At 37.3% G+C, this 25856-nt stretch overlaps 1 long non-coding RNA gene across 1 annotated transcript; it reads right to left on the bottom strand.

Annotated features, from left to right (window-relative positions):
• On the bottom strand, nt 1-25681 carry LOC150081089 (uncharacterized). Its single transcript, XR_016547386.1, has 3 exons — nt 25567-25681; nt 7416-7479; nt 1-73 (listed from the first exon to the last, which is right to left on the bottom strand). It is a non-coding gene; the product is annotated as an uncharacterized LOC150081089 (long non-coding RNA).
• Between the last annotated feature and the right edge of the window lie 175 nt (nt 25682-25856).

Genomic DNA, 25856 nt, shown 5'->3' with positions numbered 1-25856 from the left:
CAAATTTCTTTGTTCTTCTATAACCTTATTTAATTCTTTAGTATGGGTGAATTCAGATTTTTCTGTGTCATCACTATAAAGAAAGCATATGTTTTAGAAATCAACACATATAGGATTAAATTTAAAAAATCAGACTGACAGAAAAATAATTTTTACTAATTAGCTTTTTATCTAATTCTAACAAACAGGCATACTTCAGAAATATTTTAATATTTAATTCCATAAGTGTCTATACACAAATTAAGAGATCGGTAGACAATTTTTTGTTTTCCATTAATTTGTTCAAGTACCTTGTAATTTTAGAAATTTAATTTTGTATAATATTTTCTAATTTTTTAATTCTTACCTTACTGAAATTAATTCTGCAAAGTTACATTATTTTCACTATCCTGCAAAGGTTTGGTAACTACTTAATTACAGTAAAATTTTATTAGGTTAATTTTTAATGGTTGTTACAAGATCCACACTGAATACTCTGTCTGGGATATCATCATTATTCAGACTGAAACAGCTGCAGGTGATTCACATGCGAGTTACAAATTCATCATTTGAACAGCCTGTGGCACATATTCAAAGGCCAATCTAGTTGACTGTCATTACTCAAATGACAATTCTTTCCTCTGTTCCCAAATTAAAGCCTACCGTATTATAGAAAAAGAAGCCTGAAAACAAATAAAACTGGGTACTTGTTAGGGACTAAAGCATCTAATAGCCCCGGTTGGAACCCAACAGAAATCGCTGATAAGTTGAATAGATATATCTCAATTAATTTTAAAGAAATTTAATCAACTGAATACATACCACGCTCCACAGGAGGCTGGTATACATTCAGTTATAATTAAAAAGACTGCATTTGAGTTTTTTTTTTTTTTTTATGAAAACCCCAAACACGAGAGGTATTAGAACCTATAGTACTTAGTACCAAGGTTTCCGTGGGCAGGAGCAGCAGTGCGTAGCACACGCTTCTTCATTAGACCGGGGTTCGAGCCCGTGACAACCAAATACGGTGGTTGCGGAAAGGTCAGGGAATCACCACCGCATATACCCGGAGCAATATAGCTTAGTTGCTAATGCTCCAAAAAACAACAGAAAAGATGAAAGGAGATATTTGTTAATATTAGACTTGAACTTCTGTAGACTGTAATTTTCAGGAAATACATAAGGAAGAAGGTTATTCCAGAAAATGGCAGTTGAATGAATAAATGAGGAAGATGAAAAGTTGGCTGGTGGGGGCAGGTGTTTGGACTGTTTTGAAAGAGAGAGCGGGAATTATAGAAGCCCATGGAAGTATCTGTAGAAAAGGCATGCAGCAGAAACAGTAACGTCTATGAGACAGTGAGTGGAGAGACTCTGTTAAAGAGGAGTCATTAATTAAACTAACTGCCCTCTTCTGAATGGAATCTAGAAGCCTGAGAAAGGTTTTGGGGGCACCACCCCAGATCTGGGAACAATATTCCATGGTAGGACGGATTTGCGATTTGTACAGAGTGAACAGCTGTTTGGAAGAAAAGTAACGCCGAGAATGAAAGAAAAAATCAAGTTTTTTAGATGCAGAGGAAACAATATTTGTAATGTACTTGTGCCAAGGGAGATTAGAAGTCAGGGTAATCCCCAAAAGAGATATATCATTTTGCCTAGAAATTGGAGTGTCATCAAAGATAAGCGTAGGAGCAGAAGAATTGAAGTCAACTAAGTTGTCTTTGCCCTACTGGAGAATTACCTGGAGATCAGTAGTGGATATTCAAGAAGTTGAAGCTGATTGCGTAGGGCAAGGTTTCTCAAAATTGAAAGTGAAATGCAATGTGCTATCATCGGTAAAACTATGGATAGGATTTCCAATCAATGGAAGAAGGTCATTGACATACAAGAGGAAAAGAACCGAACCTTGGGGGATCCCAGCATTAGTGGAGAAGTTAGAAGACAGAGAGACATCTACCATCACCCTCAGTGAGAAAACTGGAAAACCATAAGATGGAAGCTTCTTTAGAAGACCTTTATGCCAAACACGATCAAAAGCCTTTGAGATGTGAAGAGCAACTGCTTGTATTTCACCAAATTTTCCATTGAATTTGTCCATAAATGAGTAACATATGCCAGAATATCACCAGTGGATCGACACTGACGGAATCCATACTGGCAATCGTTGATCAGATGAAAGGTTTCTAGGTAGTTTAAGAGTTGGTGGTTAATTGATTCCTCTAATACTTTAGAAACAGTAGAAGTAATTGGATGGGAGGGATTTGTCACCCTTTTTAGGAACTGGCTGGATATGAGCAAATTTCCAAGCAGAAGGAAAAACACCTTTAGAATAAGAAAGTGAAAAAAGGCGGCAAAGAACAGGAGTAAGTTCAGGAGCACAGGTTTTGAGAACAAGTGGAGAATTACCATCAGGACCTGAAGCTTTCTCTGCATCAAGATTCGTCTAAATCCTTTTGACGGAAGACCACAGGAGGCACTGAATGGAGCGTGTTGGGAATGGTGGGAAATGCTTTACCAAGATCATTAATACATGAGTTGGAAGAAAAATGGGATGCTAGCAGGTCAGCTTTATCCTTGGCTTAAGAGACAACAGAACCATCTCGTTTTCACAGAGGTGGGCAAAAGTTGCAGCCAATATCTTTGGTAAGAGACCAGAATGCTCGGCTACCATTAGAGCAAGAAGAAAGTTTTCTACTCTTAGCCTGCTCAAAATCTAGTTTGGATTGATTAATAACTGCTTTACAATTGTTGCGAGCTTTGGTGTAGGCAGAAAATGAAACTGAAGAATTGGAAACAAGCCAATGACGATATGAAACATTCTTCTCTTGAACAGCGTTAGCACATTTTTTGGAAAACCAAGGTTTAGATAGAGGACGAGATTTTAAAGTGGAGTGTAGAATAAAGAATTCCATTTCTACAAGAATAATTTCACTGACACAATCTGAGCAAATGCTGACATCAGAAGTTTTGAAACAGTAATCCGATCAAGGAAAAGAAATCTTGCATTTTTGTAATGCCAAACAATACGAGGTTGGGAATAGCCATGAGATAAAGGCTCTATTGGAGAAGAGACAATCACCAAGTTGTGATCTGAGGTGCCTAAAGTACTACTCACTTCAACCATGTACTTAGAAGGGTTGTTTGTGAGATCAAGCGTGTTGGCTGTATGGTTAGGATGGTCCAGTATCCTTGTAGATAAATGAACAATCTGTGCAAGGTTATTAGTAATTGCAAAAGCCTCAGCAGCTGGAGTTGTGAACATTAAAATCAACCAGGAAAGTTGGACTGGAGGAAGTCAAAGAGCTCTAAGTGATTAGTGGAGTTCAGAGAACAATAGAGACAACAGATGAATTTGACATAATGAGGTAGAGAAATTTTAAGCCAGAGGAGATTCCAAATTACCAAGTTTCTGACAGGGAATATCGGAACAGACATATGCACAAGTACCACCTTTGAGGCGAAAGGAATCATACAGCGAATAATTTGGGCAACTGAGATTCTGTCAGAAAAAGTACATTGAGTTTGGCAGACTAAGTGGAAATGGACATCATTGAGATTAGAATTGAGACCATGTATATTTGTGAAATGAACTAGGAAGTGTTTGGGAGGTTTAGATCTTTTCGCAGATAAGCTTACTCTATTAGTTTGACAATTCGTGGTGCATTCAATAGTAAAAAAAAAAAAGGGGGAGTGGGTTGTGTACGGGGACACAATCACAATCGTTTAAGGTGTGAATCCGTCTTTGTGTTATTAGAGAAAGGGCAAGATGTAAATGAATAAAGTCTTAGTGGTTATAAGTGAAGTATAATTTTATTTATCAAAGGTCGATGATAGGAGAAGTAGGATACATATGGCATAGTATTTACATTGATGTTTCTTACAAAGGTTAAAACTATACAAGTGTTGCCCAGAGTGGTGGGCGATGTAGAAATGTACTTCAAGTTGAACTTCTGAATTTTTCTTTCCAATGATATACGTTTCTTACATTTCTGTTCATATTTCCTTTGCAATTTTTTCGACATTATGAAAATTTTCTTCAGCTCAGAACACTTATCGGTTATAACTTTACAAATTTTATTTTATCATTTATTATGGCTAAATAATATTGTAGACCCTGTTATTCTCTACAAATCGACACCAATTTCAACATCCTATCTCTTCGCAATCCAAAGTTACACTGCCCAAACGCTGCGTGGCATCGCCATTTTCAGTGTTCACGTGCAAGTGCTATCCCCCCCCCAACTATCCAACAAAATTTAAATCATTTATAGCTTACGAGATATAAGTGCGACAAATCTTGGCATTTTTTTGCTAGAGTTTTCGTAGAGACCCCCCTACACCGGACTGAATTTAAAGTGGGGGGACATGCTGTATGAAGTAATTAAATTTTTGGATATGGTGTACACATGGTAAGAATATACCAGATCCTTGATATAATGTGGCCTCGACAATGCCCCTGCATACACACTACTCGGACTCTCTCCAGTCACTATCTGGCAGAGTAGAGGTAGCAAGATTATACACTAGCTGCTCCGGAAGCCTCCTAAAGGTTCAGCCTGCAAACACCATTTTAGAGCTGTACCCTTGAAATGTAAGGAAGACTGGATCTCAACATGATGTTCATCATAACCTCAAAAGTCATCAGTCATACTGCATGATGGAAGAGGTGGGGAAGGGTTGACCGGAACTTAGCTCTGGAGACTAAACATGGGTTCCACCACTTCAAGCCTCCAATAAGCAAAGTGGTGGTAACACAGAGGGGCGTCACACCTCAACCCCTACTTACGTTGGTTCACACCTGGGTGGTCACCCACAGTGTGATTGTGCATGGAGGTTATACCCAGGATTACTAACAGTCCCACCATCGTGAAGGTGCAAGCAGAGGATTTGGCTGTCACAGACCGTCCGGACTTCACCGAAATTGGGTCCACTTGACTTGAATGTCACCCGAATATCAGTGCCATCAGCATTTTATACTCCCAGGTAGCAAGTACAGCTTTTCTGGCATATCCGAGAGAATGTCTGTGACAACCTCAAGAACCAGAGTGTATCAAACATTAGAAATGTTGATGACAGCTTTCTTAGATTCCAGGATGATCTCTTCAGACTGGAGAAGTGCTAGTGTCTCATCCATAAACAAAGATATTAAACACAAGTTGGATAACTATTATCCAGTGAGTTTGACCTTCTGTCGAGGGAAGATCATAAAGTCTGTTAAGAATGCAATTCAGAACCATCTTGAGAAGAATGGTATATTGAATGGATCCCAGCATGATTTTTTGTTAAGGGGAAGTCTTGCCTGCCTGATCTGGTGAAATTGCTATGATGTACTTATTAAATAGTTGGATGCAGGTAAAAATAATGACAGTATACCTAGACTTTAGTAAAGTTTTTGATGGAAGGCTGCTAATATAAACAAGAACAAACCAGCATTGCTGGTGAGATCCTATGCTGGATTCCACAGTGGCCAAAAGACAGCAGATGTCATTTTCAATCCACTGCAGAATAAAGGCCTCTCCAGCAACTTTCCAGTTCCTTCTGTTTTGTGCAATGGCCATCCATTTACTACCCACAAACTCATGAATTTCATCTATCCATCTCTGCCATTGTCATCCAGGTTTTCTTCTAGTTCCTCTTGGGTACCATTCTGTTATTTTCTTAGTCCATCTGTCATCATGTAGGCGCTTCCGTAGCCAGGTGGGAAGGAGCAGCAGGAGGATGCGGAAAGGTCAGGGAATGACCACAACATATTCACGGAGCAATATGGCCTTAGCTGCTAATGCTCCCAAAAAAAAACAAAAATAACCTGTCATCATGTCTTCGAGCTATGTGTCCTGCCCAAGACCATTTTAGTTCTTTAGTTTTGATAAGGATGTCCTTTACTTGAGTTTGCTAACTAATCCACGTGTTTCTCTTCTTATCTAATAGTCTGATTTCCAATATAATTTGTTCCATCTTTTGGTGAGTGCCCAAGTTTCCCCACCATGACTTATACATTGGCTCATTATTTTAAGTTTTAGACAAACTGAGATATTGCTCCTCAGTATGTGACTATATTTCCTGAATGCTATCCACCATCCAAAATTTATTCTTCTCTTGACTTCCAGTCATTTATCATTATTACAGCTAATAACTTGTCCCAGATAAGTATATGATTTCACCTTTTCAATTACTGCTCCAATCATTATATCCCCTTCTGTGGCACATTCATCATTACTTTTGCTTTAGCCACATTCATCTTTAGTTGAAAATCCTTACTAACTCTGCATAACTGATTAAGATTTTCCTCTAATCTTTGGGATCGTGTTATCCTAAATGGTCAGTCTTCAGAGTGGGCCAGGGTAATAAGTGGAATCGCCTACTTCATTTTTATAAATGGTATTGAGGTTATCAAATGGAAGCTGTCAAAGTTTCTGATAATCTGAGTGTGGGAAGAATGGTTAATAATTTGAGCTAAGCCACGATACTTCAAAATGACTTAATTCAGATGTATACATGATCTGAAAAATTGTAATTAAAGTTTAATGCTTCTAAATGTAAGATTATGCATTTGATAAGCAGAAATCCTGGAATTACATATAAGTTAAAGAGAGAGGAGCTAAAATTTATTCAAGATGAGAAAGATATAGGTGTTACAATTCAACATGACAAAATTTTTTATGAAATGTAGGTGGTAGATGACTTTCATCAACCGGTGAAATACCACCACTTTGCTTATTGGAGGCTTGAAGTGGTGAAACCCATGTTTAGTCTCTAGAGCAAAGTTTCTGGCAAAGTGGTGAAATACCACCACTTTGCTTATTGGAGGCTTGAAGTGGTGAAACCCATGTTTAGTCTCTAGAGCAAAGTTTCTGGCATCCCCCTCCCCCCACCACCACCATACTTCTTCAACCCATGCACGGTACTAAGTACTATAGGTTTTGATACCTTTCGTGTTTGGGGTTTTCATAAAAAAAAAAAAAAAGGCAGCTAGGAAGGCACATAATGTCCTGTCCATAATTTATAGGATAACATGGCCTTACACAAATTGATGACACCGAATCATATAATAAACATATAAATATATAAGATATTTATTGAAAATAAAAAAATAAATAACTAAATTTATATACATATATTTTTTCAATTCTTTAAAATTTTACCAAGTTTTATGATATTTTTGTTTTTTTATTATATTTTTGAAAATAATCCAGCTCTGATGCTCAGTTATAAAGTCAAAATAGGAAAAAATTAATATTCAAAAGCATTTGTATACATAATTTTTCAATTTTAACTAATAAATTCTTTGAAAAAATTACTCCAGTTGCATGCATACTGTCCAGAAACCTACTCAGAAAAGGGTAAAATTTTCAATTTTAACCCTTTAAACATGTCGATAATTAAAATATAAAAAATAACTATAATAAATAAAAACATAAAATATCTGTATCACATACTTTTTTGTTATATCTGTTGGTAAATCACAATGAGATTCCTGATGTGGAAAGTCTTGAGAATATGCTAAAAAAAAAAAAAAGACTACATTTTAAAACCTATATAATTTAATGAATAACAAAAAATAATTGTCTGAGTAAATTAAGCTGCGTTAGATAATTTTTAAATCAGTTATCAGTTGTATACATGAAGACAGATTACATAACAGTTCAGTATAAACTAAAGTGACTATTTTTGCATAAAGCATGAGACTACGCATAAGGTTCCCTCCCTGGTTGGTGCCCACGTTAGTCCATTGCACCGTATTTCGTTCGTAGTGAACTGCCAAAACAGATAACTGACATCATTTAAATTGTATTGTGAATACCTTCACAATGCATTGCCATAGTATTGCACTACCTCGAATAAGTAACACTTCACCAATGGAGAGGACTAATGGTACTTATTCTCAGCAGATACCACCACCCAGATGGCACCATTTCAAGGCTTGTTGGCCTCTCCTCGGTCAGCTAAGTAATATTAGTCTTCTCCATTGGTTTTTTTTTTTTTTTTTTTTTGGTAGTTGTTGGTGCATAGGCTTCTGTGGCCATAATGCACCTCCCAAAGTTTTTGCAGTACTTTGATCCAAGCCCAAGGCGGGAATCGAACCCACGACCTTTGGGTTGCTAGGCAGGCACTTTACCCACCCGGCTAGCCCGTCGGCTCTCCATTCGTGAAGTCTTACTTATTCAAGGTAGTGCAATACTATGGCAACTCATTGTGAAGGTATTCACAATATGAGATACAATTAAAACTATGAGAATTATCTACTTCGACAGTTCACTATAAACAAAACATGGTGCAATGGCACTAACCTGTTCACTAATAACAGTTTAGTATACATTCGTAATAATATTTAAAGAATTCATTTCTGAAAAAAACAGACTACTAAATTTACTACACTTTTTTTTGGTGTTATGAACTACAGAAAATATATTGGAATATTAAGACAATAGAACTTATTAAACATTTTCAGAAGTGTGTAACAAATCCTATAAAAAAATTCTATATTAAAATATCTTTTTCTATATAGATGTACAGCACACTTGAAAAAGCATGCTTCATCTAATAATGTTTACCTTTAGTACCCTCACTAATTTTATTACCACATTATTTTGTTTGCATATTTCCATTATGCTACATGATCCAGCAATAATGTGTAGGGATTCATTTTGTTATAAAAACATACTGAAACCTTAAAATTTATAATAACATCAAGTATGAAAATTTTTCTGACCATATGTTATTTTTAAAATCACTTAATATTCATGTCTTAGAAATGTATACTGTCTCTCAAGTGATTTGCCAAAGGGCAATCTGGTACTGTTAAATCTTCTGGAGATTATAGCAGCCAGCTTACATATCCATATAAAAAACTGATCACATGGCCACTATGGCTCTTCCTACTACTCCACTTGCACATATAGCCAATCACCACATTACTGTTTTCTTGTTCCATTCATTACATAGCACCAATTTCTGTTATACTGGATGGTACCATCCAGTATAACAGAATGGCACCACATTTTCTGATTTTATTCTGTTCCTAAGGTGTGGCAAGAACTACACAACCACATCGATAACTCCTATTTCTACATGACAAAAAATCAGCGATGTCCATAAAAAGCAAACAAAGCATCAAATATACTACCACACAGAATCATCTGTTCCGTTCCGCATAATAAAGACCTGCTGATACCAAATGCCTCTGGTCAGCATATGGTTTCAACCGTGAGGTCACGTTTATGAGTGCTCCTGATAAATAGTAAATTTTGTGCCAGATAACCACAGAGGCCTCTGTAGCCGAGTGGGCAGGAGCGGGAGTGCAGTAGCACATGCTCTTTGAGTAGACTGGGGTTCAAGCCCCTGACTGCTGAATACGGTCGATCTGCCAACCCGCACTGGACCAGCGTGGCAGATTATGGTCCACTTCCCTCAGCATGAATTGTTGAGGAGGCTTCCATCCTGCAGTGGGTTGATAATGGCTGCACTTTACTTTTTTTTTTTAACCATGGATTTGCCATTTGCCAGTGACTTAATCTTAAAGAACTAAAGAAACTGGATCACCAGGTGACTTTGTAAAAATTTCCTTTACAGAATTAATGAAAATATGAGTGTATTTAAACTTTGCCTATATGCCTACAGCATACAATTTTGGACTTTAGCATCCCGAGCTACTTCCCAATTCAATATGCTGATATGGAAATTAATACTTGCTTGTTATCTCTGTCATTGATTTGCCAAACTGTATACAGTAATTTAAAATTTTCCTAGGTACATTCACAGGAACACCTTGCACAACAAAGAGGGTCTCCCTTTGTCCTGCCATCACTGCCACGTGCTTAAAACTCAGTTAAATTTGGCTGTGAATTTGTGTACGCAGCCTTAACCAATATTAAACGTCCATATTTATAATTATAGATACACCAATAATGTACTTAGCAATAAGAGTGGGCATTTTTTCATCCTCTTCACTTGGTACTGTTACGTGGTGCTATGTTAGCACCACGTAGTCACAACTCGCGTCAGGCCAGCGATCTCGACTGACTTTTGACCGATTTTCGGAACTTTGGTTCTCAGCTCTGGTAGATCGGAAACTTGCACAAAACAGAGAAAGACCCCCTCTATTAAGGAATGGTCTTGCCCTATTTGCACCAACAGCTTATGACCAAACCGAAATCACTGAAAATGACTGAATTCTGGCCACAGCAAATTTTGATTTGTCTTGTGACTGGGTCTGCCGTGAAAAGCACCCTGTTCTAGAATTAGTGTGGCCTTTCAGCCACCACATCCAAACTTCACTTATTGACTGGGGATTGGTGCCCCTCCCATGCTACTATACGGTAGGACTGTGCTCTATTAACCCGGAGACATTCTGTGAACTGTATAGTGAACTAAAATGTGCCTTCAAGATTCCCCCCACCCCTCTTCTCTTAGACATTATTTGGGCGGACTCCGCTTCCATACTATTGTGCCTACATTGAAATAATTGTGATTTCTGTGATCGGCGCCCCTGAAAATTGCAAAGAGAAGAAAAACCCCGCTGCTCTAGGGCCCTTTATAATCTGGGCTCTATTCCTCCCCCCCACGCGACCAGTGGAAATCAGCCCAAATAATCGCAGCTTCTTGCGGCGACCACCAAATATCATAATTCTCACTGCTCTACAAGGATAAATCAAACAAGTCCCGATAATCTGGAACTTTATGAAAATGCCTTCACAAGACTCAAACTGCTCAGAAGTAAGCATGGAAAACGCCTCTGGAATTGTTCAGACTGTAGACATAATAGGCGATACGGAAAGCCAAAAGCCCGCTCCAGTTCCAAAAAACAACAACAACAAGGTAGAAATCCCAAAACCTGAGAGAGAAACTAGATCTCAATCTGAATCCAAGGAACAAACTGAACAAAGGAGCCAGCAGTGCGACTGCGTGGAGGAGGAACATGCTTTGGATCCCGCACTGCGAGAGGGCCCCGTCCTGCAACAGGTGCTGACCCTTAGGACGGCATTAGGGACCTTGTTCAAAGAGCAAACGAACAGAGTTACGACAAATCATCACGCCGAAATCGTCTCCTTATGGAGCAAATTGGAGACTATCCTCCTCTCTACACAATCGGAATATGACAAAGCAACTGCCAAGTTGGAGGCCTACTTGGAGGGAAGGGCAAATCAAATGCCACAGCATGCCCCTTCCTATGCACAAGCACTGAGGACCACACCTTACCAGACACCGACTGCAGATTCTAGTGCACAACCTGCCAAACGGAAAACACTCCTAAGGCAACCACATCTGGTCGTTCTATGCCCTGCGACACCGGACAAAATGCAATCCAGTGAAGAGCTCAAGACACAAGTAATCACCAATCTAAGCGCTGACCTCAAGACAATGAGGATAAAAGCAGTTAGGAAGACTAGAAACACTGGCATACTAATGGAGACGGAGACAAAGGAAGAAGCAGAAAAGATCATCAATAATCCAAAAATCCCAGAACTAAGCCTTACCGCGACTTTGCCCACGCAAAAAGGACCGTCCATAACAATATATATATGACTTAGAAAATGACACCAAACCAGTTAGCAGATGAGATCTACCAGAGAAATTTCTCCAACTCCCTACCTAACTCTGACGCCCAAAACCTGCTCACCCCAAAGTACTCCAACAAATCTAAAGACGCTAGATCCACCAACTGGATTGTGGAACTTACCCCTGTCGCCTGGCAGGCCCTGAAAGGACAGACAAGAATCTTTGTAAAGTGGAGCAGCCACCACTTCCGCGAGCACGTGGGTGTGCTCATATGCTTCTGTTGTTGCAGATATGGCCACACTACATACTTGCACACAAACGGCACCAACGTGTGGTCACTGTTCTGAAAAAGGCCATTATTATAACAACTGCCCAAATAAAAGCACGCAACCAGTTTGTACAAATTGTAAAGGCCTAAAAATGGACTCTGCGCATTCCATAAGAGACAGAAAATGCCCAGTGTACCTTAAGGCTAAGAGTTTATACCAGGCAAGACTCGATTATGGGGACATGCCTTAAGCAGTACAACACCACTGAGGTTAAGTTCATACAAATAAAAGCACAAAGGGCCAGGGCAGTGGCCGATCAGTTATGACTTAAAGCTGAAGAGGAGAACATTGCCGTCTTAATTTTGCAAGAATCATATGCCCACATGTAAATGGTCTGAAGGTATCCCCTGAAATACAAGATCATCCGGGCGGAGGATGAGACTCCCTGGGCAGCCATTGTCTTCCGGAATCCAGACATCACAGCTACTAGAATTACACACTTCTGCACTGCTTGGGCCACATGTGCCCACATTGTTACTGCCATGGGAGCCCTTTATGTTGTGGTCTTGTGTTGCCGCCCAGGTGAATATCGCCATCACTATAAATTACCTTCACACGGTAATCAACACCTTTCCAAACTCGCGAATAATCATTGGCGCAGATGCCAACTGCAGGACCACAGTGAGGCACAGTCACACACCTGATCGACCGGGCACAAGGAACGGTCAAAAACTAGAGGAGTTCTTGGCAAACGCACCAGTAACGGTATTAAACTTCCCACACAACCTGCCGACCTTCTGCAATACGTTGTGGGAGCCAACTGTAGATGTCACCATGGCCTCCAGAAACATAGCCAGCAATATTACTGGGTGGTCAAGTCCAAGATGCCTGGACCACCTCTGACCACTGTGCCATACCCTTCCAGCTTACCTGCTCACTAACTAGGAATCCAGTACCAAGACAAATACAGCACAGGTACACTATTCAGAAAGCAAATTGGGACACCTTCCAGACTGAAATCTCAGTTGCCTTACAGGATCATAATGCCGAACTCCAGACCACTAGAAACCCGGAACCCCTTCAGCAGAAGACAACAGCCCTCATCACCCAGGCCTGTGAAGCTCCAATACCTAGGAAACACCCAGCCCCGGGTGCAGTGCCATGGTAGAACCGGGACCTGCAGCACCTTAGAAAGGAAACTCAGATCTGACACAAGGCTTTTCAAAGGGCCAGAAGATCTTGGCCAGCTGCAGAAGTGGAGGCCTTACGGCAGCGGTGCAGAGAAGTGAGAAATGCAAACTGCAAACTACGGCACTGCAAACAGGAGACTTGGCAGCAATTGGTCACAACTACTGGCAATAATGATCCCTGGTTGTTGTCGTTTGGTTTTTAGGAGCATTAGCAACTAAGGCCATATTGCTCCGGGATAGGCGGTGGTCATTCTCTGACCTTTCTGCATCCTCCATATTTGGTTGTGACGGGCTCGAACCCCGGTCTAATCAAGAAGCGTGTGCTATGCACTGCTGCTCCTTCCCACCTGGCTACGGAGGCGCCTAATGATCCCTGGGGGTGGTCTACAAGATCACCACAAACAAACGGCAATATAATGGGATTAAAAACGGAAAATTACAGGAATACAATAAAAGCAACAGCAAAATACCAATAAATATCAATGATTTTGAAAAACTCTTAACAGAATGGGATACAGACCCCATAAACACCAAAAATATACACAACACACTATTCTCTATTAAAATAAGCAAACTTAGAGCACTTAGCAAAATATACCAAAGGCAAAAAACTCAGAACATACACCTCAACAATATACTTGAAGACATATTTAAATTCAGAATAGGCATAAATTTCAACGTACACACTAAAAAAGAGTACTGCATAATAAAATACCAAAACCGTTTATACGACACAGTTAATATTGGTAATATCATTAATAATAACAAAAGTTACCTACCTATCAAAAACACACAAATTAAAATTAGATACAGATACACCAAACCCATAGGACTAACCATCTGCAATTACAAAAACACCATTAATAAAATGAATGAAGAAGAACAACCATGTCACTGCCAGGAAAGTAGATATAAAAATTTCATCAATACACATTACAATCATATAGTAACAGGAGACCTCAATATCATCGAAGGCAAAACACTAAGAGAAACAATGAAAAAGGGTACAAAATTCAGACCCAACATCCCAATTACGTTGGATTATATAAAAAAATCAATATACACAGATCTGTTACAATTTGCATTCAAAGCAGCACACAAAAACAATGAACCCATAGAATCATTCCAATGTTGGATAAACGCCAATACGGAAAACATATTAGAATGCTTCAGGGAAAACATAACACTACAAAAACATAATAAAAATAACAAACACTTAAATTTAAAAACCATCAACAATAAAATTAAAGAAATACAAAACAAATTCGTTACCACTAGAACCGACAAAGCAAACAATAATTTCAGTATCATTTGCAAGAAATTCTACATAGAAGCCATTAAAGAAGAATTGCATGACAATGAAACATACAAGTACATAGATGCCAATCCAAACAGCATCAGCAAAAAAATTTTGGCAATGCATAAAAAACTAAAAATTAAAATAGACAGGATGCAATACCCCTACATTTACTGGATTCCAAAATATCACAAGATACCTACGGGAAAAAGATTCATCACTTCAGGCAAAAATAGCTACATCAAGTATACTAGTAAGATTATGGAAGACAAATTAAAAAGCATCACCAAAGAAATCGAAAACACCAGAATTATCACCAACAACAAAGAATATTTGGACGACCTAAAAAAACAAAACAATCATATAAAAAGTATAAACACATACGACTTCAAAAACCTCTTCACAAGTATAGCACACGACAACCTAATAGAAGTACTACAGATATACTACCAAAAACATCAAAACATACTGCAATGCAAAAAACAATACTGGAATGACCTCACAAAAATCAGTGTTAAAGGCAATTACATTCTAATGGGGGGCAGAACATATATACAAAGCAGGGGGATAGCTATGGGCTCCAGCAGTTCATGTGCCATGGCTAACCTCTACCTGCACTATTATGAAAGTAACATTACCAACAAAATAAAATTCTACAGATACATAGATGACGTACTCGTGATCAACCATGACAACTTTATAAGCGTAGCAAAGAACACTTACCCAACAGACCTAAAAATTGAATGCACAAATCCAGATAATAACCAAAAAGCTGTCTACCTAGACAGCGAAATTGCCATCAACACAGACAAAATATGTACACAACACTATGACAAAAGAGACCATTTTCATTTCGAATCAATAAAACTTACACACTGGGATAGTAACATAGCTAAACATATACACGGGAATACCATAAGAAACCACACAAACAGACTATTAAAAATATGCAGCAATATAAATAGCGGAAAGATAGCAATACAAAAACTCATCAGAACACTGGATATAAATAAAATTCCCAAACAATACAGTAGATATCATATAAAAACTGCAATATACGCTAATATTAGAAAACACCACCCCAATGTAGACCCGCATACTTTCATCAAAAACCATCTAAAAATAAAATAGTAATTACTCAAAAGAGTATCCCCAAGATTATAAGGTTTATTGCACTCAGGCGAGGCTCGTCGCCTGACTGCACTACAACCTTTGCCAAAATTGAAACCCCCCACCCACCCCCAACAAAAAAACCCCCATAGTAAGAGGCTGTATATATGTATATAGCTTTGCCTCTGGACATACACGTGCTGTTACGCCTTGGAAAAGTGGTACCGGCACAGTCCAAGGTAAGGCATAAAACAAATGTAAAAATTAATGTAAATACACATGTAAATAAAGGAATTTAATCCACAAGTTAACACAAAACTACAGAAATTTAACAGAATTTCATCGAACCAACAACAAACCACCATAATAGGCATTGGCTTGAAAATCGGGGACTTCGGCCAATGAGACATCAGCACACAGTGATATGCTAATGCGACTGCGCCATAAAAATAACCATACATAAAAACAAATTAAAAGCGGGAAATTCCCTTTTCGACTCCACGACCTCCACTGGACCACATTTAAGTAAGTAGTTGTAGTATAACAATATAAAATGCTTACCCGTTGGGCTTTGTGAATTCTATCACAGTTGCTGAAGAGATTGTAAAAAATTAACTAATTCATAATTAATACTAGTTTAGCTAACAATAATTAAGTAAATTAATATAAACATAAGTCCTTAGTATCCAGAATAAAATAAAATAGCAAAGCTGTGATAGATACAAACAGAAACGGGTAAGTATAAAAGCATTACATCGAATGGGCTGTTAATCCACTCAAAGCCCCCGATGAAGTAAGGAATTGACGGCCACGTGATGTAAAGCAAAAATGTATAAATTGTATAAATATTATTATATAGTTATAAAATAGTATTGATGATTACCTATTGCTACAGATACATAAAAAATTTTCATCAGTAATTATCATGAAAATTTCTTCAGCAATACGCAATAAGTTTCTAAATCCTAAATGTATAGGCCATGTGAATTTAAGATAACCGAGACAAGGCTAACTTAAAGACCAGTATTGTATTAACGCCAATACCTATATGAAAAAAACACCAGTACTTAAGAAAATCGAACTATTGTAAACGTATATACACTTGCACATATAATGTTCAATTGGCCAACATGGCAATAACAATGGCATTAACGATGCACAAAAGACAGATTAAGAAACAATAGAATGATAATACAAAAGAATTATAATACAAAAGGATAATATATATATATATATATATATATATATACACAGTGGAACTTCTATTTAACGAATTTCTCTATATTACAAATTTTTTGCGCAAAACATTGCACCTTGAAACGAAATTACATGTAAAATTAACCATATAGCGAAGTGTTAGTCTCTCTCTATAATGAATTTTTAAAAAAAATTAGTAAAAGCATTTTTGAAGATTTTCAAGCATTTACTGCTAAACAGCCGCTCAAATATACGACCTCCTTCCCGAAATTATGCATTAGCATCTGGAATTAATCATCCTTTGAGTGAATACTTGTGGCCATTGATGCCCGTAGGAGGGTCTTTGTTTCATTTTTGTTACAGTTATAAAACCAAATGGGTTTTCTTAAAAGTGGTCATAAACTTTACAATAAATAGGATAGATTTGTAAATTTATGTTGGCTCAGGGGAAAACAAAATTCGCTGCGGTAGCAATACATAGAATGCTACCATAGTCGGTTTTTAGTAACGCCTACTGAGTGACATTCGCTTCTCATCTCAATCGTACCATGTGACCTTCCTGTCAATCATTATATGATATGTCCGTTCTCATCTAATTGGACTCACAGTAGATGGCTTTAATGAATTTTTTTTTTTTTTTTTTAATTTCGTTCTTTTACAACAATTTGTCATCAATCACATAGGCTATATGCTCTTTTATTATTATTATTTTTTCTGAAAAGTAACATACAGCATACATTAACCGTAAATTTTATTTCGTGTATACAGGGTGATTCACTACCAGTGTGACAAACTTGCAGGAGGTGTATGGGGCACAAAGACGAATCGGATTCACATAGCATTGCAGGGTCCGAAATGCCTTTGTCATGCGGTAGAGGACGTTGAACGGGAGGTCGTGTGAACAGCGATCCCGCTGAAAGTCAGCAGTTGCGAACCGGTTCCCGAGGCAGTAGGATGGACGAGTATTCAAACATTAAACTGGGCGACATGCACCTCGCGTATGGAGATGCGGACTGTAACGGCGCACCGCTCTGCGCTTGTACCAGGAACGTTTCCCGCACAGGCATGCTCCTCATCATACGATTTTCGCACGTGTGCACAGAAGGTTACGCGAGACTGGTTGTTTCACGAAAGGTACCATCAATCAAGAGCGAACGACGAGGACGCCAGACAATGAGGAGAATGTCCTACGTCTTGCAGAAGGCAATCCGAGTACGAGTACTAGAGCGATAGGCCAACAATTGGGTATTTCCCAATCCACTGTATGAAGGATACTGTCAACAAACCAAATGAGTTCATACCATCTGCAACACGTCCAATCATTGGAGCCTGCGGATTATCCACTCCGGAGGACTTTTGCTACTTGGTTTCTTCAACAGAAACGGTCCGCAAATGCTGCCTTCCAGCAGGATCGCTGTTCACGCGACCTTCCGTTCAACGTCCTCTACCGCATGACGAAGGCATTTCGGACCCTGCAATGCTATGTGATTCCGATTCGTCTTTGTGTCCCCTACACCTCCTGCAAGCTTGTCGCGCTGGTAGTGAATCACCCAGTATATGAATGAAAGTCATACATTTCTTCAAAGTGATTGGTAGAAAAAGTCACGTGATACTGTTGAATTGGCAAGCGAACATCACTGAATAGGCAGTACTAACAATTCACTACATGGCCAGCGCAGCGAAGTTTGCCGTGTATGTATGAGCAAGAGCTGCAGTCCAGTAATTGTTACATTTGCAGAAACAATGTCTAAGAGAAAGTGTTTAAGTATTAATGATAAAGTAAAGATTCTTCATGATATTGACCAGGGTTTTAAGAAAAAAGATATTGCGGGCAAATATGGCATACCTGCAAGCAGCTTATATACAATTTTAAATGCAATTGAAGGAGGTGCAGACAAGAAGCGATTCAAGGGCGCCTCCATAGCCAGGTGGGAAGGAGCAGCAGTGCATAGCACACGCTTCTTCATTAGACCTGGGTTCGAGCCCGTCACCACCAAATAAGGAGGATGCGGAAAGGTCAGAGAATGACCACCGCATATCCCCAGAGCAATATGGCCTTAGCTGCTAATGCTCCTAAAAAACCAAATAACAATAACAAGAAGCGAATTAAGTTGTGTATATAAGAAGATGTTGATAAAGCTATTCTAAAATGGGTGCAAATGATACCTGAAAAGAATATATCAATATCGGGTCCAATAATTAAGCAACAAGCTCTGAAATTTGCACAGTCCCTGGGACATACAGAATTTAATGCGAGCACTGGGTGGCTAGATAAATTTAAGAAGCGCCACAGAATTGTGGAGAAAGTGTTAATGTAAGTGAAGAAGATTGCAACAGTTAGAGGAACAATACCTTAAAGGAGATTTTGGAAGAATATGAACCTAAGGATGTTTTTAATGCTGACGAAATGGGTTTATTCTTTAAATGTTTACTGAATAGAACACTTGCTTTTAAGGATGATAAATGTTTTGGCGGAAAACAAAGCAAAGAAAGAATCACTGTGCCAGTTGGAGCAAATATGACAGGAAGTGAAAAATTAAGACTTTTAGTCATCGGAAAATCAAAAAACCCAAGATGTTTTAGAGGCACAAAATCTTTGGAAGTTGACTACGCCTTTAATAAAAAAGCATGGATGTCCAGTGATATCTTTGAAGACTGGATATTAAAACTAGACAAGCATATAACAAAAGAAAAAAAGGAAAATCATGTTGGTAACTGACAACTGTCCAGCACATCCTGCCAGTATTTCTGCCAAACTTAAAAGTGTGAAGTTTTTGTTTTTACCACCAAATGTGACATCAAAACTCCAGCCAATGGACCAAGGCATTATTAAAAATTTTAAATTTCATTATCGAAAGAGAATAATAATGAAGATTGTCAATGCATTATCAGAAAATAGAAATTTGGAGGTTACAATTAACCTTAGAGATTGCATCTCTGAACTGGCAAAAGTTTGGACAAACGATATCACTGAATACACTATTCAAAATTGTTTTTCGAAAGCGGGATTTGCATTGAATACAGAAGTCGACCATCAACTGGATGAACAAGATGAACTGCCCCTTTCACAACTGAAAAACTTTTGGACATTATTATAATCATCCGGAAACATCGAAAATGAAATAACACTGGATAGTTATGTTTATGTAGATCAAGATCTGACTACAACAGAACATCTAAATGAAGATGAAATACTGCTGAACAGTGTTAGACGCAACCATGATCACGAAGAAATTAACGATGACGCTGAAGACACATCAGAACAACCCATAGAGAAAAGTCAACTCATGAAGAAATGATTAACGCTTTTAAAACGGTTCGTATGGGTCTACAGTTTTGTGAAAATGTTCCTGATAATGTTTTTAATGCTCTGAACAAATGTGAGGTTTTTTTGAGAATCAGACATTTTTTAATTGTACTGTGCAAACGAAAATTACAGATTTTTTAAAATTTGTGATACTTACAGGCGCATATTGTGTACACGTAATTTAAATAAGTGTTTTTGAAATAAAATACATTAAAAATAAATGTAGATTCATTTTTATTTTCTAATTAAATAACAATTTCTAATAAAAAAGATATTCTCTGTATAACGAAATTTCTCTATAACGAATTTTTTCGCTGGATTTATCGAATTCGTTATAGGGAAGTTCGACTGTATATATATATATTTTTTTTTAGGTCCTAGCTACTGAAATCTCAGAAAATTAGGTGGCAGGACCTGCCAGAGTAAATATTTCAATACTAGTGTACCTGGTCTGCCTCCACGAGGCATAGTGTGGACAACTGTGGGCCCCAGCAGGGGTCTAGTGGCTAAATGGCCAGAAGAACAACGATACACAACACTACACCCATACAATATCCATACGCTTTTAAATGTCTGGCCTTTACAGTGAACTGTTACACCCACAATGAAAGCAACACGGAGATGGGGGAAACCCCCTGGTGCTGTTAGGCACGAACACACTATACACTATATACCAAATGCCTCAAAATCATTGGATAAAAGAAGTACGATGAATACAGTGAGGATTCCTGAGTTGCTGAAATGTTCACCTCAATAGATTCGCGTGCCACACTTAACTGACCAACAAGAACTGAATAACATAGTTTGCAATTCAAACTATAAAGAGCAACAGAACTCCTTGGTTCCAGTTTACCATGGTGGAAGTTACTTGAAGCAAGAACTAAAATTACAATATATCAAAAATATTTTGATTGTTTCCCAAATATTTTGTTATGGTAGATGATATGTGTTTCTGAAAAGATATTAGTTGTCTTCTGAATGAAATGGACAATGAACACAATCCTGATGAATGGCATATATTTACTGATGCCTCAAAATTTACTTTTAAAGCAGTTTTGCTGCATACAATGGAAATGCATTTCCCATCTATATCTTCATTCTTTTGGCTTGAAAGAAACATGAAAATATCTTCATGATCTTGAGTGCAATAAGATACCATGATTTTTCTTGGAATATCTGTAGAGATCTTATGGTAAGTGAATTACTCAGTGGCCTATAGGGAAGTTTCACAAAATACTCTTGTTTTCTATGTTAGTGGGATAGTTGTGCAGCAGTGGGAAAAGGAGTAGGAATTTTTACCAGGGAGAAGTAATACAAAATATGTATATATTAATTGAAGCTTTATATGAAAATAAGTTCTTCCACCTTCCCACATAAAGCCTAGATTAATGAAGAATTTTGTTAATTCTGGATATAGAAGGAAGCAGATTTTATTAATCTAAGGGAACTGTTCTCAAATTTAACAGATGCAAAACTGAAAAAAAAAAAAGGAATTTTCACTCAAATGAAGAAACTCTTCACAAATGATGTAACAAAGCAGTTTTGCAAGGATTTCTTGGAAGAAGAAAAGAAGACAATAATGAATCTCTGGAGTTGACTTTACTGCAATGTTATAAAGATATGGGCTGCTGAATCTCTTTGAAAATTCATTTTCTTCATTCTCATTTCACTTTATTATCTCAAAATTTGGGACATGTAAATGATAAGCAAAGGGAATGCTTTCATCAGGACATATTCATGGCAAAAAACCAGTAAAAAGGTCATTGGGGATACTGCTACTAGTTTCTTAAATGGAAAATAAAAATTAACTATAAGGAAAACTCTCTGAGTGGCAAACATGTAGTATATTATATGTTTGATTGAAGTATTTTAAAATGAATAAGAATCATTTTTATGATAAGATATATATTACTATATGATATTTGAAATTGGCTCTTCATTAATTTACTAAATTTCAGTATATCTTTTAATGAAGCATGACAGAGACATGCTCTTGGTATTTTTGAAATAAGCAGCTCAATTTCCTTTAGAATCTAACTCTTGCTATGGAAGTATGAAAAAAAAAAATATATATATATATATATATATATATTTTTTTTTTTTTTTTTTTTTTTTTTTTCCATAAATGACTGATATTAGCATTAGTAGAGGCTATGATGCAAGGAAGCAAGCTTATATAGTCTCAGCCAAAAAAAAAAAAAAAAAACCATCGATTCACTCCAAATGTTTGTCTAGTCCTTCCTTGAACTTATTTAAGTTGTTGACCTCCACCAACAATAGATGGAAGTTTGTTCCAACTATCAACCACCCGCTGGCTAAAGGCGAATTTCTGCACATCAATTCTACAATTGTCTTTCCTCAATTTGAATATGTCCCCTCAGGTGAGTAATCTGAGGAAGAGGAAGAATCCCATTAGCACTGAGCTTGCTCAAACCATTCAAGGCCTTATACACCTCAAATAGATCACCTTGCAGGTGTCTATTCTCCAGAAGCTGAAATTTGTAGAACTTATTCATGGTGGAAAACAAGTAAAAAGGTCACTGGGGATACTGCTACTAGTTTTTTTTAAAGGAAAATAAAAATTGATAAAGAAACTCCCTGAGTGACAAACATGTAGTATATTTGATATGTTTGAAGTATTTTAAAATGAATAAGAATCATTTTTAAGATAACATATGTATTACTATATAATATTTAAAATTGGCTCTTCATTAATTTACTAAATTTCAGTATATGTTACTGAATAGGTCACGGTTCGGCAATCTATAAATGCAAGCAACACACACACAGTTCACATTGTGGTTTCATCCACTGGCACAACAATTTTACAAATTTCTTAATATCAAAAGATTTGCAGAAAAAATGTTGAATGTTTTTGGAAGCACTTAATATGTCTGGGAATGAAAGTTATAAAATTGAAATTGCACTCGTGAACGAGTGATGACCATTTGCATCGCAATTTACACATATCTTTTACTAACCTTCCAATAAATATCTATTATCTTGCTGCTAAAATTCAGCCACAATCCTTTCATTAAAGTGAAATGTCAAGACTTAATTTCTTCAACTGAAGGTTCTTTAAATTTTTTTCATTTATAAACTGCACAGAATTTAGTACTGTTAAACTAAAACAAAAAACCTATACTGCATACAGTTATGCTATTTGCACTTCAAGACAAAAAATCTATATTTAAGACTTCACACCTTGCAGCTACATCGGTCTCACAGTATTCATTTGCTATTTTGTTGTTTGTTAGTTAGTTTTTTTTTTTTTTTGAAAGCTTTAGTAGAATCATTAATAATTCATGTGTAATTAATAATAATAATAAAACAAAATGGAACCATAATCATTGATCGATTTTTGCTGCTTCCAGTTAACTGCAAAAGTAGATATAATTTAAGTTCAGGGCAAAAGCTATATAAAGTCACTGCACATGAGCTCTATACATACTGGCATAGCTACTTTATGTACGCAGCTGTAAGAAAACCAGGTGCATTGATCTCATATCAGGGACACACTTCACTATCAGTTTCCTTGATATTACACTGCTCCAGTGCAGAAGTATACTGCTTTTTATTTTGATAGTGGCATACACTTTACGAGGGCTTTTTAATAAAGAATGATCATAACGTTTTTTCACAACATGCATTTATTAATCATCCATATTTTGATGGTCCTTTTTCAAAGTAGTCACCATTTGATGAAAATTTTCTGCCATTCTTCAAAACCTTGGGGGAATACATTTGGGCATTACCACCAATGTCTTTACAACTTCTTCTGACAACTGGAAACATTGTCCTCACAGATCCTTCTTTAACTTAGGGTCAGCAGTATGGCGAGAAACACTTCTGACATTATAGCTGGCTAAGTACTCGATGACAGTACGAGCAACATGACATCTCGTTTGCGACAAATGGAATCATGCACAAGTGTGCAGCACAGTTCCATAATAAGGTACAGTAACAGTCGTATGACATGGCACAATGTTCTGGTAAATCATTCCTTAAAATGTCAAAACGAGAGATGACCATAACCTTTTCCTGCAGAAGCCATAACTTTCATTTTATCGGTGTTGGCAATGACATACACTTCCAAACAGAGCATTGCTGCATATTTTCTGGGTCGAAATGATGAAGCCATGTCTTGTCCGCCATTATCACCTCCATCTTCTGGAACTAGTTACAGATATGTAACATCATTCTAATTGAAAACTCTCTCAGACATGAATCATTGTAATATTCCTTATAATAGTATTATTTAGTTAATATTTGACTGTATGTAGTGTACTGTATAAGCAATAGGCATCTTTTTCAGTGGGTTGCTGGCTATTAAGGTAAGAAAGCACTGTAATGACTAATCGGCCGATTTATTGGTAATTAGAAGGCTAGCCAACACTCATTTTAGGTGATGCATACTTCGACTTCCTTTGACTTGTGTACATTTTTATATTTATCATTAAATCTGATTTCCAACTGGTTTAGCTAATCAGCAGTAATGTGAAATTATATATAGGTTAATGCCAACTTTGAGGGTCATTTTCACCTTATTCAATAGATTGTTACTGATCATCCAAATTTCTTGCAATGACCGACTAATTGGTTAAAATAAATTTATTAAAATAAAAATGATATATACATACCTGATAAAACAGAGATACAATAGGATGAAAGCATTAAAATACAATAAGATAAAAGTGTAAAATATAATATAAAGCGCTAAAATACATAGAAGCTTTCAAAGCGAAGTGCCTCTTCATCAGCTAGTCAGCGAATGGTGTACTGCGGTATATACTGATGATTACAATAGCACAAGTCAGCTGGGCATGATCACGTCACGTGATGACCGCCAGCACTCATTGCACTGCAATACAGTACATCATATAATAGGGTGTAAGTGCACTCCCCTTGTGCGATTCATAGTACTATTATTGGTGGCTATGTGCAGTGCTTCAAGCCATGAGTGGACTGTGGGGGGTGTTATGTAGGTGAATCTGGTAGAAGATTGAAAGACTGGGTTTCTGAGCATGAGGAGGCTCTGTGAACCACTAATTTTGAATGCTCCACAGTCATCGAGCATTACTGGGTTGAGCAGCACAATCTTGATTCCCGACGGGATACTGAAATCGTCGACTATTCATGCGATTACGGCCAGTGCTCATGGCTTGAAGCACTGCACATAGACACCAATAATAGTACTATGAATCACACGAGTGCGATGAGCGCTAGCAGTCATCACGTGTACGTAATTTTGTTCTACCGACACCAGACTCATGATACATGATCATGCCCAGTCGACTTGTGCTATTGTAACCATCAATATATACTGAAGTACACCATCCACCGACTAGTTGATGAAGAGACACTTTGCTTCGAAAGCTTCTATGTATTTTAACACTTTTATCTTATGTATATATCATTTTTATTTTAATAAATTTATTTTAACCAGTTAGTTGGTCGCAAGAAACTTGGATGATATGCAACCTGACGCACAAGACCTGTTTTCTAAGATGGTTACTGAATTTTTAATAGAGAAATTTACTGTGGCAAAAAAAAAAAAAAAAAACACAGTGAACATTGTGAGTTACTCCTCAGTTACCAGAATGGTTTTGGGTGTAAAAAAATTTAATTAATTAATAAACTTTTTTAAAACGACATATAAAAAGTTAACTTTTAATCAAAAAGAACAACTTCAAATATTGTATATAATTATCTTCAACCTACCTGGAACTGAACCTTCACTTTCATCTTGACCACCTGAAGGACAACACCGAACATTATTTTCTGTACACAAATCACTACTGCTTTGGGGTTTCTGTGATAAGGAATTATTTTCAACATTAGATTTTCTCTTAAAACAGTGTAGACTAAAGCCTGATAAACGTTTTATCACTGGTTCTACTGGAGTTGAGGTCAGCTTTAATGTTAAATCACTGACTAGTGTTGAACTGGTTTCAAAAAATGAATATTCATTCTCTACTGGCATACTTTTGCACGGTAATTCTTTCAGTGAG

The sequence above is a fragment of the Mastigoproctus giganteus genome, chromosome 9 (assembly GCF_048544385.1).
Source record: "Mastigoproctus giganteus isolate SK-2022 chromosome 9, ASM4854438v1, whole genome shotgun sequence".
NCBI classification, from domain to species: Eukaryota; Metazoa; Arthropoda; class Arachnida; order Uropygi; family Thelyphonidae; genus Mastigoproctus; species Mastigoproctus giganteus.
The sequence above is the reverse complement of the archived record's forward strand: the minus strand, read 5'-3'. Positions and strand labels throughout refer to the sequence as shown.